The sequence below is a fragment of the Equus asinus genome, chromosome 3 (genome assembly GCF_041296235.1).
Source record: "Equus asinus isolate D_3611 breed Donkey chromosome 3, EquAss-T2T_v2, whole genome shotgun sequence".
NCBI classification, from domain to species: domain Eukaryota; kingdom Metazoa; phylum Chordata; class Mammalia; order Perissodactyla; family Equidae; genus Equus; species Equus asinus.
In genome coordinates this window covers 74665965-74680590 of record NC_091792.1, presented here as the reverse complement: position 1 = coordinate 74680590, position 14626 = coordinate 74665965, and the positions used below count along the sequence as shown (strand labels likewise).

Sequence of the window (14626 nt, the reverse complement as noted above, 5' to 3'; positions counted from 1 at the left end):
CTTCCTGACTGGGAGGGGCCCGACTTCTCTTCCCTCACTGGCAGGGCCAGAGTGAGAGGCTGAGTCCAGCTCAGACACCACCTCCTGCGGCCACACAGTCAGGCAGCTCTGAGCCTCAGCAGCCCAGGGAACCTGGACGGTGGCTTATGCAGAGCCTGCATCACCCACTGGGGAGATGGGCCTGACACCCCAACTCCCACACGAGGCTGGAGGTCCTGCTGAGAGGACCTTTGCCAAATGCAGAGAGCTCAGGGCTCAGGACAGGACTCTCTCCTCCCCACCCTCAGGAGCCTGAGCCCCCGGACCCACCTCCGGGCTCACTCACCTCCACATAATCCTCCATCGTAGCGTCCAGCAGCTCCAGGGAATGGAAGAACATCACCAGGGAGGGGACGACACACTGTGCCGCCATCAGGATGGGCATGGTGATGAGCTCCCGCTCTGAGGTGCCCCCATGAACCTTCCCCTGAAACCCTTCAGCCCAGCCTCCTGCCCACCCCACACTCCCACACAGAGCAGCCTAGGATCCTCGGGACACCCCAACACACACAATTCCCTCCCCCGCTCCCCTCCAGGATCACCAAACTCCATCAGTCAAGTCCCAGGGATGGCTGTTGGCACTTCCCAGGGGCAGTGGCCCCTGCCCTTCCCCACCCCAAATCTGCCCTGCTGCCAGCCCTTCCAGGCCTCCTCCTGCTCACTGCCACTGCAGGCCCGTCATGCTTGGCAGCCACAGCAGATTCGCCTGAGGAGGAAGGCCCCTCTCCTGAGGGAGGTCTCCAGCTGGGAGGGGGAGCCCCCTCTCCTCTGACTCCTAGGCCCCTCCCCCACAGTCACCCTCACCTGCTGCCGCTGCCTCTCCTGGGCTCCCTGGCGGGCCCTCTCTGCAGTCTTTAACACGGAGGTCGCCTCCTGTCAGGGCCGAAGACAGGGTCAGTGTGCCCATACTCCCCTCCACATGTCCCCCAAGGCCCCTGATCTCAGACCCTGGCCATCGGTTCCAGTCCCCTGCTGCCTCTGCTGCTCCAAACTGCAGGGTGCTCTGATTCTAGACCAGTCCCAGCTCCAGGACTCAGTCCTGTGTGACCTTGGGCCTGCCCAGGCCTCCCTGGCCCTCTTTCCTCAGCTGAAAAGTGTGAGGAGAATGTCACCTGCTTCCAGGAGTCTCCTGAGGACTCAGAGTCATCTGCATGTCATCACTGCTCTCCCCTCACCTCTCGAGGAGGAGCCGGCACAAATCTCCTCCTGTTCCTGTCCTCCCTTGGATGGTAGCACCCCGCTGGGAGGCCTGCACCACTGATCATCTCCCTCCACTTCCAAGAGGAGGAGACGGAGGCCCCCAGAGGGGCAGTGACTGGCTCAAGGACCCACTGGGAGAGGCTGCTCCCCATGCCAGCTACAGGCCCTGTCCCCGCTGCCTTCACCCCACCCCTGGCTCCAAATCTGACCAAGGCCCTGACCTCTGGACTCCAGGGCTGTGTCCAGACCCCAGCTGAACAGACAGGGAGGGGGAGGGCATGGTGTCTTGGGGGACCTGGCCGAGTGGCCCCGGCCTGCCCCACCCTCACAGGGCTCTCTGACCCCCAGCCTGGGCCGAGCCTTGCCATAGCCTCACCTCCTAGGATCCCCTCAGGATGTTCCCCTCCCCTCTCCTTCTTGCCTCCTTCCAGATCTCCAGCCTCCAGGTTACCTGCACTAGCAGCTCCCTGCTCATGCGTTTCTCTCTCCTGACCCACTTCTTCCAGGTTCGAGAACTCTCCCTGCGGGGTGGGGAAAGAAAGAAAGAAAAGAAAGAAAGAAAGGAAGAAAAGGAAGGAAGGAAGGAAGGAAGGAAGGAAGGAAGGAAGGAAGGAAGGAAGGAAGGAAGGAAGGAAGGAAGGAAGGAAGGAAGGAAGGAAGGAAGGAAAACTGTGGGATGCTTGAAGGCAAGTCCCATTTGTTTGAGAACCCAGCAGATCCAAACTGCCTGGGGCCTGGATGAGGGATTTCGCTGGGGTGCTCTGAGCTCTAAGGTCCCCATGGGACTGTGGAGGGGCCTCTCCTCTTGTCCCTTGGGGCCTCCATTCCCAGATGTCCCAAACAGATCTCCTTGGAACAGTGTTGGTTTCAGCTGCATAGAGGCTTCTGTTGCTGCAAAGGAAACACCTGACAATCTCCACCTGGGCTCAAGCCAGGATCTGGTCTGGAAGGAAATGAATCCCTGGGATGGAACTGCTGGCCTAAGGGCGCTGAGAGACTCAGAGACCCAGCACCCAGGTCAGTCCCTGTGCCCGGCATTCGCTGTCTCCCAGGTGGTCTCAGCTGACTTTGGGGGACATGCCGACCCAAATCAGGCTGCCTGGGCCACCTCACGCTCATGGTGCTTGGCTGGAGAGCAGACCACCCACTACCCACCTGGAAACTTGTCCCCAGGAGTCTTGGAGATGGGCAATGGCAGGGCTCTGCAGGGCAGAAAGGATTGTGTGGAGGGAACAGAAGTTCCTGAGGCCTCGGCACTCCTGGGGAAGCGAAGAGATGGAGCTGTGAGGGGGAGCTGAAGCTCTGCTGCCTCTGGTTTCTGTCCCCTCACGGACTTCTCCTGTCCTGGAGGAGACACATGCCCAGGGAAGCCAGGGAGGGCACACCTGCCACCCGACGAGTAACACTGCCAGGCACAAGGATTTGTAGCTCAACACAAGGAAGGAAGTGAGCTTGTCCCCACTGGGACCTCAAGTCAAGGTCAACGTGGCCCTGGCATGAGGGTCAAGGGACAGTCCAGGGACTAAGACCCCAGACTTCAATCCTGAGAGCTGAGAAACAAGAGGCAATTCCCATGCATCCAGACAGGGCGTGCCAAGGCTTACCTCAGCCACCCTGATCCACAGCTCAACCACCCTGGCCCTGTCCTGCGCTGTCATGCTTGCGTCCCCAAGGCAGGTGACGAGGATGCAATTGGCCACGGTGTTGTCGTGCATCACAGTGTCACTGACGGTGGGTGCCAGGGACTCGCGTTCCCTGTTGTCGCGCTCAGACCAGATGGAGCTGAGGCAGTGGGCGGGCACCAACGTCTTGAACAGCTCCTGCAGAAGATGCGGAGTGTCACCCGGTCCTGCCGCACCCCAGCTAGGCGTCCACAGTCCCCCATAGGCCCAGGCAGGGTGAGATCAGAACTGGAGCTCAGGAAGCAGAGCATGTGGCCTGAGGCTTGTGGGAGTCCCTGGGTTTTGTCTGTGTCCACTGAATGCACCCAGTCTAGGATGACCCCGGACTCAGGACTGTGGGGAAGGGAGGGGACATTTGCTCCCAGCCCTGTCTCACTTCCTCCAAGCTCCAGAAGGCAGCCCACACATGCCCACCAGAATGGCCATCATCCACCCATCCCAGTGCCCCTCGGGTCCCACTCCCCATTCCCATGCACATTCCCCCTGAGGCAGGGACAACCCCCAGCTTTGTTTGACTGTCTCCACTGGAGTCAATACACATCACCTTCCTGATAAATGCTGAGGCTGTCCGGGCCACCTGTGCAGATGGGGGATCCACCCAAGGACCTGGCAGCACTTCAGTGAGTGCCCATCCCCCACCAAAGGGCCAGACTCTGCCCACCTTCCACTCTCTCCCACCTCATTCATCGGCACAGCCACCCTATACAGCAGGTGCTGAGTGTCCGTCTCTACTGTCCCCTGTTCGCTAGGGGACAGCGAAGGCTTGGGGAGAAAGAAAGCTGCCCAGGTCACAGTGTTGATAAGGGAGGGAGCAGGGATTTGGACCCAGATCATCGGAATCCCGAGCAGGGAATGGCAGGTGTGGGGTGGCTCATGGCACCGGGAAGGCAGGGGCACCCGCCCTGCGAGCTCCTCTGCTCACTGCAGCCATCCTCGTCAGCTGCTCTGCCACCAGCTGGGGAGGGAAGTCCAAGATGTTCGGTTTCTCCTCCCGCAGCTGGTCCTCGGTGGTCATGGCCCAGGGGCAGCTGGGCTCTGGGGCTGCCTTTACTGGTGGCCCTTGCTCTGGTCCTGGAGTGGCCAACTCAGGGGCTGCTGGCTCCAGCTCTACCACACGTGGTGAGACTGGAGGTGCAGCTGGCTCCAGCCCGGGGGCTGGCACTGGCTCTGGCTCTGGAAGTGGCAGGAGCTTTGGAGCTGACTCTGGAGCAGGATAAAGAGAAAGTTTCACACACACACCTGACAGTTTCTGTGCCTTTCCAAAGATAGAAAGGACTCCACTGCTTCTAAGGGAATGCTAGCCCGTGAACCTCAACACAGACAGTCTTCCTAGACTGCAGTCCCCTCACCTTTCCGTTCGGCCTCAATGGCCTTGAGATGCTCCAGGTGGCCTGGCAGAAAGTAGGCATGGCCCTCCACGTGGGAGCCACCAAAGCTGACGTGCAGAGTGGCCAGCTGCAGGGCCCAACAGGGAAACCACAGGGGCTCTCTGCAATCCTGCCCTTGGCCCAGCCAGGTTCCCAGCAGGAAATAGATAGCACTGCGGGGAGGCAGATGGGCCAGAGAGTCAGTGGCCTGGCTTTTCCTTAAACACCGGCCTCCCAAGGCACTCTTGTTAGCATCTGCGCCCCTGTGCCAGACCCTCCCCCTCCAGAGGGGGGCCCCATCCCAGCCCTGAGCCCCGGCTGGCTGACCTGGCTGTGGCAGGTCTGCTCATCCAGCAGGCTGAACACAGAGTCTGTGAGAGTCTCTTGTTCCCACCGACACTCTCCTCCCCAAGGGTCTGGACACAGCCCACTCTAGCCCTCCATGTATGTGGGCCACTGGAATGAAGACTCCAGCAGATCTGTGAGCAGCTTGCTCACGCACCTCCTACTATGGACCTGCTGGTGGCGCTCACAAGTGGTGGATGTGGATAAAGGGAGGCACAAGGAGCTGGGACTCTGCTGGGAGTGGGTCTCTAGGGGACAACACAGCCCAGCCTCCCTTCCAATTCTCAAGGAGCCTGGGACCCATGCACAGCTCTCTTTGAGTCCAGTCCTGCTGGAGTGGAAGCCACCAGAACTGAGCCCACCCATGGGAATCACAAGATGGGTGAGATGCAGGGTTCTCCCAGGCCTGACGCGGCCACAGCCTCCATCCTTGCCCTGCACCCTGTTTGCTAGAGACAGGAGGCCCTTCTTCTCGACCCAAAGACCACTCACTTTGGGAGGTGGTCCTGTCCTCCAGCATCCCGCACGCAATGGGCCAAGCTGCCTCCATGTGTCCCAAAGGGGATGAGGGCATTGCCCGGGATGGAGGGTAGATGGGACCTGTGAATGATGTCAAGTGTGACTGTCTGACTCTCAGAATAGAGGGGAGGACCAGGGAGGCTGTCTGCTTCATTCACTGAGTGACACTTGGTGTGTCCAGAAGTCCTGCTCAGAGTAGGTCCTTCATAGACATTGTTGAATGACCTCCAACCAGAACCATCCCAGGTGTCTGAGTGGGCCTGTGGCCCCTCTGTGACCCTAGAGATCCCTAAGTGGCTACACCAAGGACAAGCACCAGGACCAGCTGGATGGCATCTCAAACTCTTTGACAGGGTGCTCTCCAGGTGCTTTTCCAAACTCAAAAAGCCACAAGCCAGTGAAGGGAGAGGTGAAGTGAAGACTACTTTCCATGGGGGACAGAGAAATAATCACCACCAGCAACCACAGCATGGCCCACCACCCTCTCTGCAGAGCCGGGCACCAGGGAAGCACCTGGATGGCTGATCCCATTCATCCCTGGGAGAAGCCTAGCAAGTTCATCCTCTCTCACCCCACATTTCAGAGGAGCCAACTCCGGCTCAGAGAGATGTGGTGACATTCCCAAGGCAAGACACAGCTGGCAGTGGGCAGAGTCACCACTGTGCTGAGGAGGAAGCAGGCAGTCACCTGGGAAACAGCTGGTCCAGGACCTGGTGGGCTGTGCTAGAGCCTGAGTAGCTGCAGAGGGAGGTGATGACACTGCAGAGGACTCTGCTGGGGAAGGCTGGCAGCACAGTCTCTGAGAGCCTCTGCATCATGCCTGCCTGGAGGGCACACATCCTGCAGGCCTCAGTTACAGACAGAGTGGACTCATCTTCACTCTTGGTGGGATGAAGAGGACACAGGGTCAGGGCCACCACTGCGAACCACCAGCATTATCGAGGTCTGCAGCTGACCCACAAAATCCTAGCCCCTCCCAGACATGTGCGACAGGAGACACAGGAGCTCCCACACTCACCAAGGTTCTGGGCTCTCACAGTACAATCTGACTTTGGGCGTGTGAAGGATTCCACATTGATCTCCCTCGAGGCCATTTGCTCACTGAGGGACAACAGACCTCCCTCTGTGAAGAGCACCAGCCCAGTGAGTCCTCAACAGACACCCCCTCTCTAGAGAGGAGAACAGAGGCTTAGGTATGCCAGGTGGCTTCTCTAGGTCCTGTGGGTCAGAACTGAGAGCCGTCCAAAGTGAGGGCTGAGGGCCAGCCCCTCTAACTGCCTGAGGCTTCATTGGGCCCCAACCTGGAGGGACATGTTATGTGGCCACCCCACACCGCCCCAGTCTGGAAACAGTGTACAAGGCAGTGACACACTCTGAGAATCCCTTTGACTTCCAAAACACGCTGATGGTTATTTCTCTTACATTAAAGGGAGTTTGGAGACCCTCGTTGTCGAGGTTCCATTTTCCAAAAAAGGCAAAATTCAAAGATACTCAGGGCCTAGTGGGAAGTGACAACGTTTTCTCTAATCTTCCTAGGAAAATGCAGAGTGCCCTCCTATCCTCCTATGCAGCTGGTGGGGAGGAGCAGAAGTCCAGATTCCTTTGGGACTGTGGGACACTCAGGGTGGACAGCCCTATTAGGCTCCCAGGAGATGGGCAGTTTGAGGTTGGATTCTGGGCCTGCCCTGGTCATCTCAAGGTCTGGGTGGGAAGACCCCTCCGTGCCCACTCTCACCTCAGAGCAGCCCTGGTTATTGATGATGGTGCGGTGCAGTTGGCCCCTGTCCAGGGAGATGGAGTACCCGAAGCCATCTGCCAGCTCTTTGACCACCTCCTGCGTGCAGCTCTGCAAAGACAGTGCCTGAGAGCCGGGCCGGGATGTCTCAGGCACCTGCCTTGACTTGGCCACAGGAGGAAACCCCAGCAGGGATCAGGTACCCAGCAGTGTCTGTGTAGAACTCCAGCCAGGGAGGGAATGAGATGACCCCTGGAGGGCTCTGGACTGACATATGCATAGAGGAGCTTGGTCCACAGCACCCACTCTCCCATCCTGCTAGCCAACACCTAGGCTGGGAACACGACGCACTGCCAGGCTTCCAACACCCAGCAAAGGGCTCCTGCCTAGGATGAGTGCCCCCTCAGCCCCGCTGTCCCTCACTCCACTCCCCCTGGACACACAAGGAGGCTCAGAGGGGTGTGGGGCTGGGATCCCATTGTGGCCTAAGGCGGTTGGCCTGCCCTGTGTTACCTGAGGGCTCCTCCTGCCAAATGGCCAGAGGCGGTGCAGGTGAGGGCCAAGCCAATGTGTGTAGCAACTGAAAAGGCTCTGTTTCTTGGCTTTCCTGAAGCCACAGCCTCGACAAGTCGGGAGACAACAGCCGAGCATCCTGCTCTCTTGAGTGTCTCTACTCAAGTGAGCTCAATAGGAGGCTATGTCTAGAATGTGGGCGCCTGGAGACCAGTGTGCTAAGTTCTATTAGGGTCTGTCACCAAGGAAGTGAGGTCACTTCCTCAAGCTTCCATTACCCGGGCCTCTTCTTTCAATCACACCAACCCAAAACCCCTCTGGGATCTTGGCTACTCACCCTCCTTGCCCATGTCATCACCAGAACTGTACACAAATAGCCAGCACAGAGCCCCACACAGGACCTTGAGATGGAACCAGGTTTCCAGCTTGAGGAAGCTGAATTCAGCTGAGTTCACGCCTCTCTTTCCCTAGAAGCTCTGTGTCCTGGAAACACCATTGTGCCTCGCAAGGCCTCCTCAATCCTTCAACCTGCACGATAGGGACGAGGCCAGAAATAGCTCCCTCAGGACATCCTCGGCTGCAGAAGAGACAGTAGTGACAACACCTGGTGTCTGGTTTCACTTGTGCCTGATGCACACACTTAGAGATGAAAGAATGACAAGAAGGGGTGGGCTATCGTGTGGAGTACCCCTTAAAACAGGCCTGTGTCACAGCTCTTGGGCCTTGAGCAAGTCCCTGCCCCTCTGGGCCTCATTTACACATCTGCACCTTTAACGGGTTGAAATTAGAGGAAACTCAGATATTGCCAGTCACTGGCATGAAAGATTCCCCGGTCTCCTGTTTCCGTTAGAGTCAGAACCAAGTGCCTCATGTTGGCCTATGTGGAGGGCAGCCTCCACCACGGCTCCTGGTGCTCACTGTCTCTTGCTGTGCACATCCTTGTGGAACCGCACAGTCATTAGGAAGTGACTTCTGAATAGAATGCAGCCAAGGTGTTGGGATGGTACACAACCCAGGGTTAAGAACAAAAAGCCTGGCCCTTCCTTCTTACTCATTGTCTTTAGCCCCCTCCCTCTTTCCCTCCTCCTGTTTCCATCTCTCTCTCTCTCTGCCTCTTATATCTCTGGAACTGGGGGAGCAAGTGCACATGTGTTCAATTTCCCTATGTAGAGGCTCCATAGGAGAGAATGGAGGAAATGATCGGCCAACAGACAGGCAGGAACTCAGGCTTTCCGTCCAAACAAACCCTGTCAACATGCATGTGAGTGAACTTGGGAGCACATGCTCCCCGAGTCGAGCCGCAATAGAGATGCAGCCCAAGCTTCACAGAGACCTTGAGGCAGAGGCACCCAGCTAAGCCGTGCCCCATTCCTGACACACACACTTTGTGAGAGCTTAAGGATTTGTACTTTCTAGGGGCACAGTCTTAGAGCAATGTCGTCAGAGAGTGACAGGAAAAAGCAGTCTGCCAGTCCTGCCACCCGTCCCTGCCGTACCCCCATCTCCCCTCCTCTCTCTTCTCAGGATCCTTCCAGCCACACCGCCACCTTTCTGACCTTCTCTGCTCAGACTCCTTTCTTCCTGTGAGTCTCTGCACCAGCAGTGGCTTCTCCCTGACACTCAAACTGTTCCCAGACACAGGCAGGTATGCCTCACATCTGTCACTCTGCTCACAGCAAATGTTACTCCTCTGAGGCCTTTCAGGGCCTCCCAGGCACAGTCTCCAACATCACAGATGTCACATCTGCACGGTCCTCTCATGATTTTCTCCTTCTTGGTCTCTTTTGGATAAAGTGAGTCCATGAAGCAGGGCATTCTGCTTGGCAGACGCAGAGGCAGCTTCTTCCGGTGCCCTCAGGAACATGACTGTCTCTTCTGGGTTGAATGTTTCCCCTCACAAGTCCATTCTGAATGGAAACTGTCATTTCACCTCTTTCCTGGGTCTGGTTTCTTCTAAGAACACAGGGAGCCATCCCTTGTCCCTGGAATGCGGCACTAGCCCCTACACCCACAGCCAGAAAATTAGCGCCCAGCTTCAAACACCACCAATCCTGAAGTCAGTTCCTGCTGAGGCCTCCCATCCATTCTGTAATTCCATGGTAAGGGCTGAGGTCATCTTTCCCCTGAGAGTCAGCTCCCAGCCTTCCGTTGGCTTCTTAGAGGAACAGTGGGATTTCCCAGAAGCACTCCCAGCCTGGGCAAGAAAGGCTTTGAAATGTTCTCTATGTATTTTCCAGGACATGGGACATGAGGAGAAGTCATTTTGGTGTGTATGTGCAACAGTTTTGATGCAAAAAGTATCTTTTTCAGACAGAGATCAAAGAATGGGGTACTGGGTGTAACAAGAAAATGGATATGCTGAGCCATCGTCTTCATGGTGTGAAGTCTTAGAGAGCAAAGAACATGCTTAAGAGCAGAGAATATGAAGACAATATCTTATGTTCAAATTCCAGCTCAATCGTTTCCTAGATACGGTAGCGGGCAAGTTACTCACCTCATCAGTGCCTCAGTTTCCTCATCTGGTGTCGGCAAGAATGATAAGTGTACCTAATTTGTAAGGACATGGAGAGTATTAAAGGAGTTAATGTTTGAAAACTGCTTGCAACACCTAGCACCTTACAAGCACTGTACCTATCCATTATAAATGAAATGGAGGCATTCTTCTGATGCTATCTTTTTACTCCAGAAGGGAGACTAGTGCCTGGATGGATGTAGACAGCACTCCCTGAGACAGGATGAATTGAAGAATGAACAACACTATTGAAGGCATTTCCAATGGCACATCCGCCTCCTTATGGACATTCTCTAGCAGAATCACACCCAAGCATCCCTCCTCTCTCCTGCATCATATTCTGGGATTCTATCCAGAAATCATGGGGGCTTCTTGCACCCCAGCACCCACACCCACTACAGGTTCTCTTCTCTCTAGCAGCAAACTTAGGCCTTGTCCTGATGGCTGCAGCCCACAGGCTCTGCACTCTGATCCTTTTCTTCACTTGAGGGAGAAGTGCCATCCCCAGAACTGGGCACACACAGTGTGAGCCTTGGAGTGAATGCCTCCCTGGCCGGTTGTAGGTGGAAGAGCACCGTGACAGAATGGGACTTAGGGAGAGTCTTCCAGGTGTGCTCAGAAGGGGCCCAGCCAGGGCATTGGTCAGCAAGGTCTGGTCTGGTTGGTGGACCTTGGTGGCAAATGAGTGGCAGGGGCAGCATGTTTTAGAGGTCCTGGCAGGAGACAATTCATAGGATGGTCATGAAGTCAGAATCAGCCTAATAAGCTCCAACTTAATCCACTGTCATCTGTTCCCTGACTGGCTGACTAATCCAGGAGTGATTTAGAAGAGGGATATTCGTGTTCTATCATCTTTTCATTGGTTGGCTACAGCTATTATTCTTTACATAACTTGTATATGTCTACAAAGGAAAGGAAAGGTTAGTTTTGTTACAACCCTTCTAGCAAAATTCTCCCTAACATATTGAATCACTAACAGAATCCACCGCTGGGAACCTCATATAAGATGCTGACATTTACTCTCTGGTTTCATATCTTCCTGTTTGGTAATTTCTCTTGACTTCTGGCTTCTTTCCTGAGGTTCGTCCACTGAGGACAATGTAGGAGTGCAATCTCTTGCTACTTCAGAAGTAGTGGGGCAACTCTATGATGATGTTGCTTTTGTTTTGTGACTGTGTGTGTGTGTGTGTGTGTGTGTGATGAGACTGTTTTCTGCATCTTGCCCCGTGGGTTGGATTGACTCCTTTCCTTGGAAAAATTGTCCCTAACCACTTTCTCTGGGCTTTATTTTCATGGCTTGAACAGTGCTGTGCAACAGTAGAATTGACACTCTATCTTATGGAATTTAAACTTCTTTTAGTAGCCACATTTCAGAAAGTAAAAATAAACATGTGAAACTAATTTTAATAGTATATTTAAACCCATTACAACCAAGATATTATCATCTGGCCAGGCAATCTATATAAAAATTATGATAGAGATAGTTGAATTTTTTTTATGATCGGGATCTAAAAATCCATTTACAGCACAGTCTTCATTTGCAAATTGAAATTTTCTACATATTCAGTTTCTGTGTCCCCCAAATCAGAACCTGGGCTGACTTGTTAGAGAGGAAATAAAGCAGAACAGGCATAAGTAACAATCACTATCAATCCAGCTCAGCATGAACACTCACCACTGACAAAAAGGCTGTCCCTGAGCAGGGAGTAGAGGCCCTCGGGGTGAAACGGTGAGTCAGCTGGTTAAGCTCCAAGGAATGCTGCTGTCACCTGGTGTCTCTGTCATACTCTCCATCATGAGCCATGGGGTCAGGGTGGTAGGTGCAGACAGCTTCCACGCTGGTGGCTGCCCCATCGTCCGCAGGCCTGAGGAGAGAGGAATGTGGGGACTCTAGAGAGATGTCCTGAATCCTCTGATAATGGGGGCCAGAGGGAGGGAGGAGCAAATTGGCAGTCAGTGGGAAGAGTGAAAACTGGGGTCGTCTCTGAAAGCGTTTGTGACTCTCAATGCTCAGAAAAGGGACTTCCCTGAGGGAGATCACTCTGCAACCCAAGGACAAGGGGCCTAGGCTGCTTTTCTTGAACAAGGATCCAAGCAGGGGAGGAGGCAGGAGGAGGATGAGCTGGAGAGACAGCAGGTGGGGAGCGGCTGGCTGGGACTCATCCTACCAGGAGCTGCGGGCACCAGGGTCTCATCCAGTGTTGCAGGACTCTCTCAGTGGAGTTAAATGTCGCTGAGCCGTTGCTCACGTCTGTTGAATATTGGAGGTTGGAGATGCTGAACTTCAGTGTGAGGGCCTTCAGCTCGTGCACCATAGCTTGCAAGAAGAGATGGGGAGAGATGGCCATCCCTGACAGCTGGCCTGAGACCAGATCAGAGTCCTGAACTCATTATCATCTGTTGCCTTTGCTCCCAGTGGAACCACCACCCACCGCTGTGCTCATCCAAGTTGAAGCCAGTATATCACTCATGTCTTCCTTCCTCCCCTGCCAGTAACACCCACTGCACTTGAGGATTGCTCCTCAAAACATACCCTATTTCCCTATATAATGCCTACTCCTTCTTAAAGACCCCACCTGGTCAAAACTTCCTTCACAAAGCTTTTCCCACCCAAACAATGCCAGTGCTTCTCCTCAAAACATCCCACCTTCGATTAGAATGTTCTGTGAATTTCATAAGACCAGGTGCTCTCTGAGAGCTGCATCAGATTCGATTATTGGTATAATCTTTGTGATAGGCATGATTGCCCGAAAACCAGAATTGCACACCTCGGCTTTCCAGCTCCCAAGTGATAATTTGGCAGTGTAGGTGTGGGGCTGCAGAGCAACTCTGGGGAAGGAAGAGGGGTCCCCTAGGTCTGTGGTGGCTTCTGGTTGCTCAAGTGATGAGGAAGTAGGCAGGAACTTGCTTCCTGGCTCAGGAGCTGTGGAAAGGGCTCTTGTTAGGGTGGGACAGAGCCCCCATACAGTGGGTGAAGCCCCACAGGCTCATCTGCACTCAGTAGTGGCTGTCCCAGGACAACCACTCACAGGTGAGCCATAAACGTGAGTGACAGAAGGAGGGATTGTGTGAGTAGAGATAAGAGCAAGCTTGTGAAGGAGATGAACCCAAAAGATTGAGTGTGGTTGAAGAGAGAGACGGAACAAAGAAAGAGGTAGAGGCACAGACAGAAGGGATACCTGGATGGACAGAGGAAGAGTGGACAAATGGAGGGTCAAAAGGAAAGCAGGAAGAATACACACAAGGAAGAGAAGTTGGAGAGATGGGAGGAAAGAGGATGGAAGGAGAGAAGAAGGAAAAACAGGAGAACAGGCAGGAGGACAGTTGGACAGATTGATATCTGGACAGATGCTTGGATGGATAGATGGAAGGAATGGAGGGAGGGAGTGTGGAAGGAAGGATAGAAGGAAAAAAGGAAGGAAGGAGGGAGCCTGAGAGGAGGGAGAACTGGGAAAATCACCTGCTCAAGTTCACAGGGTGCTTTAAAGGGAGGTTAAGGCTGAGAATACAGGACCCCTAACTCCCAGGCTTGTGTCCACCTGTCCCAATGCTGCCTGTTATTACTCGTAGAGATGAGCATGTGGACGTAAAAGAAACCTTGAGCCCTACCCTCACAATACACAAAACTCAATTCCTGGACACTTTGACCTAAAGGAGAAAGGTAAAATAATGAAACTTCTAGAAGACAACATAAGAAAACATCTTCAGATGACAGGGTAGCAAAAACTTCTTAAAGAAGACACACAAATGCACACATACACACACTCTCCATAAAAGAAAAGATCGCTAAACTTGGATTCATTAAAATTTAGACTTTCAGCTCGTCATGAGACATATTACAAGAGGGAATTGGCAAGTCACAGGATGCGAAGAGATTGTTCCAATTCGAATATTCAACAAAGGATTCTCATGCAGAATACAGAAAATCTTCAGCATCACAGTAAGAAAGGAGCCAAACAAACCAATTGCTTAAAACTGGTCAAAAGACTTCAACAGGCACTTCACAACACAGAGTGTCCCAGCGGCCAACAAGCACATGCAAATGTGCTAAAATCAGCAGGGACAAGGGAAATGACAGTTCAACCACACTGAGATCTTCTATACAACCAGAGAATGGTTAAAAACAGTTTTGAAATGCTGAGCTGAGGGCAGCAAGTGGAGGGGAGGTTGCAGAGCAACTGGAAGGCTCACACACTGCAGGTAGGAGTAGGAATTCGTGCAGCCACTTGGGAAAGCTTTTTGGCAGGATCTATCTGTTAAAGCTGGAGACACACATACAACATGACCAGCAATTCTACTCTTAGATGTGTCCTCAACTAAAATCTAAACATTTCAACCAAGAGGAAGGAGCAAGAATGATTAGAACATCATTCTCCTTATTCCTCCAAAGTAGAAAGTACTCAAATATCCATCTACAATAGAATGGATAAATCAATTCCTCTATCTAGTTCATGGTGGTTTTAAAAATTGGCCACAAATTCTTTGAGACACATCCCATGAATATGTGAGGTTCAGGTTCCCTCCCCTTGAATCTAGGCAGGCGTGAACCTACTTCAATCAACAGAGTAGAAGCGTTGCTCTGTGGAAGTGGTGTGATTTGACTTCCAAGGACATGCCACTCTCAGGAAGCTTGCTCAGTGAAGCCAGCCAACAAGCTGTGAAGAGCTAAAGCCTCATGGAGAATCTCCTCATGGAGAATCTGCAACCAGGGCAC

General features: G+C 53.6%; 1 long non-coding RNA gene across 1 annotated transcript; it reads right to left on the bottom strand.

The window, feature by feature from the left end:
- Nucleotides 1-4293: 4293 nt before the first annotated feature.
- Nucleotides 4294-6020, bottom strand: LOC123284413 (uncharacterized). The gene is made up of 3 exons (XR_011502457.1): nucleotides 5840-6020; nucleotides 5126-5233; nucleotides 4294-4461 (listed from the first exon to the last, which is right to left on the bottom strand). It is a non-coding gene; the product is annotated as an uncharacterized lncRNA (long non-coding RNA).
- Between the last annotated feature and the right edge of the window lie 8606 nt (nucleotides 6021-14626).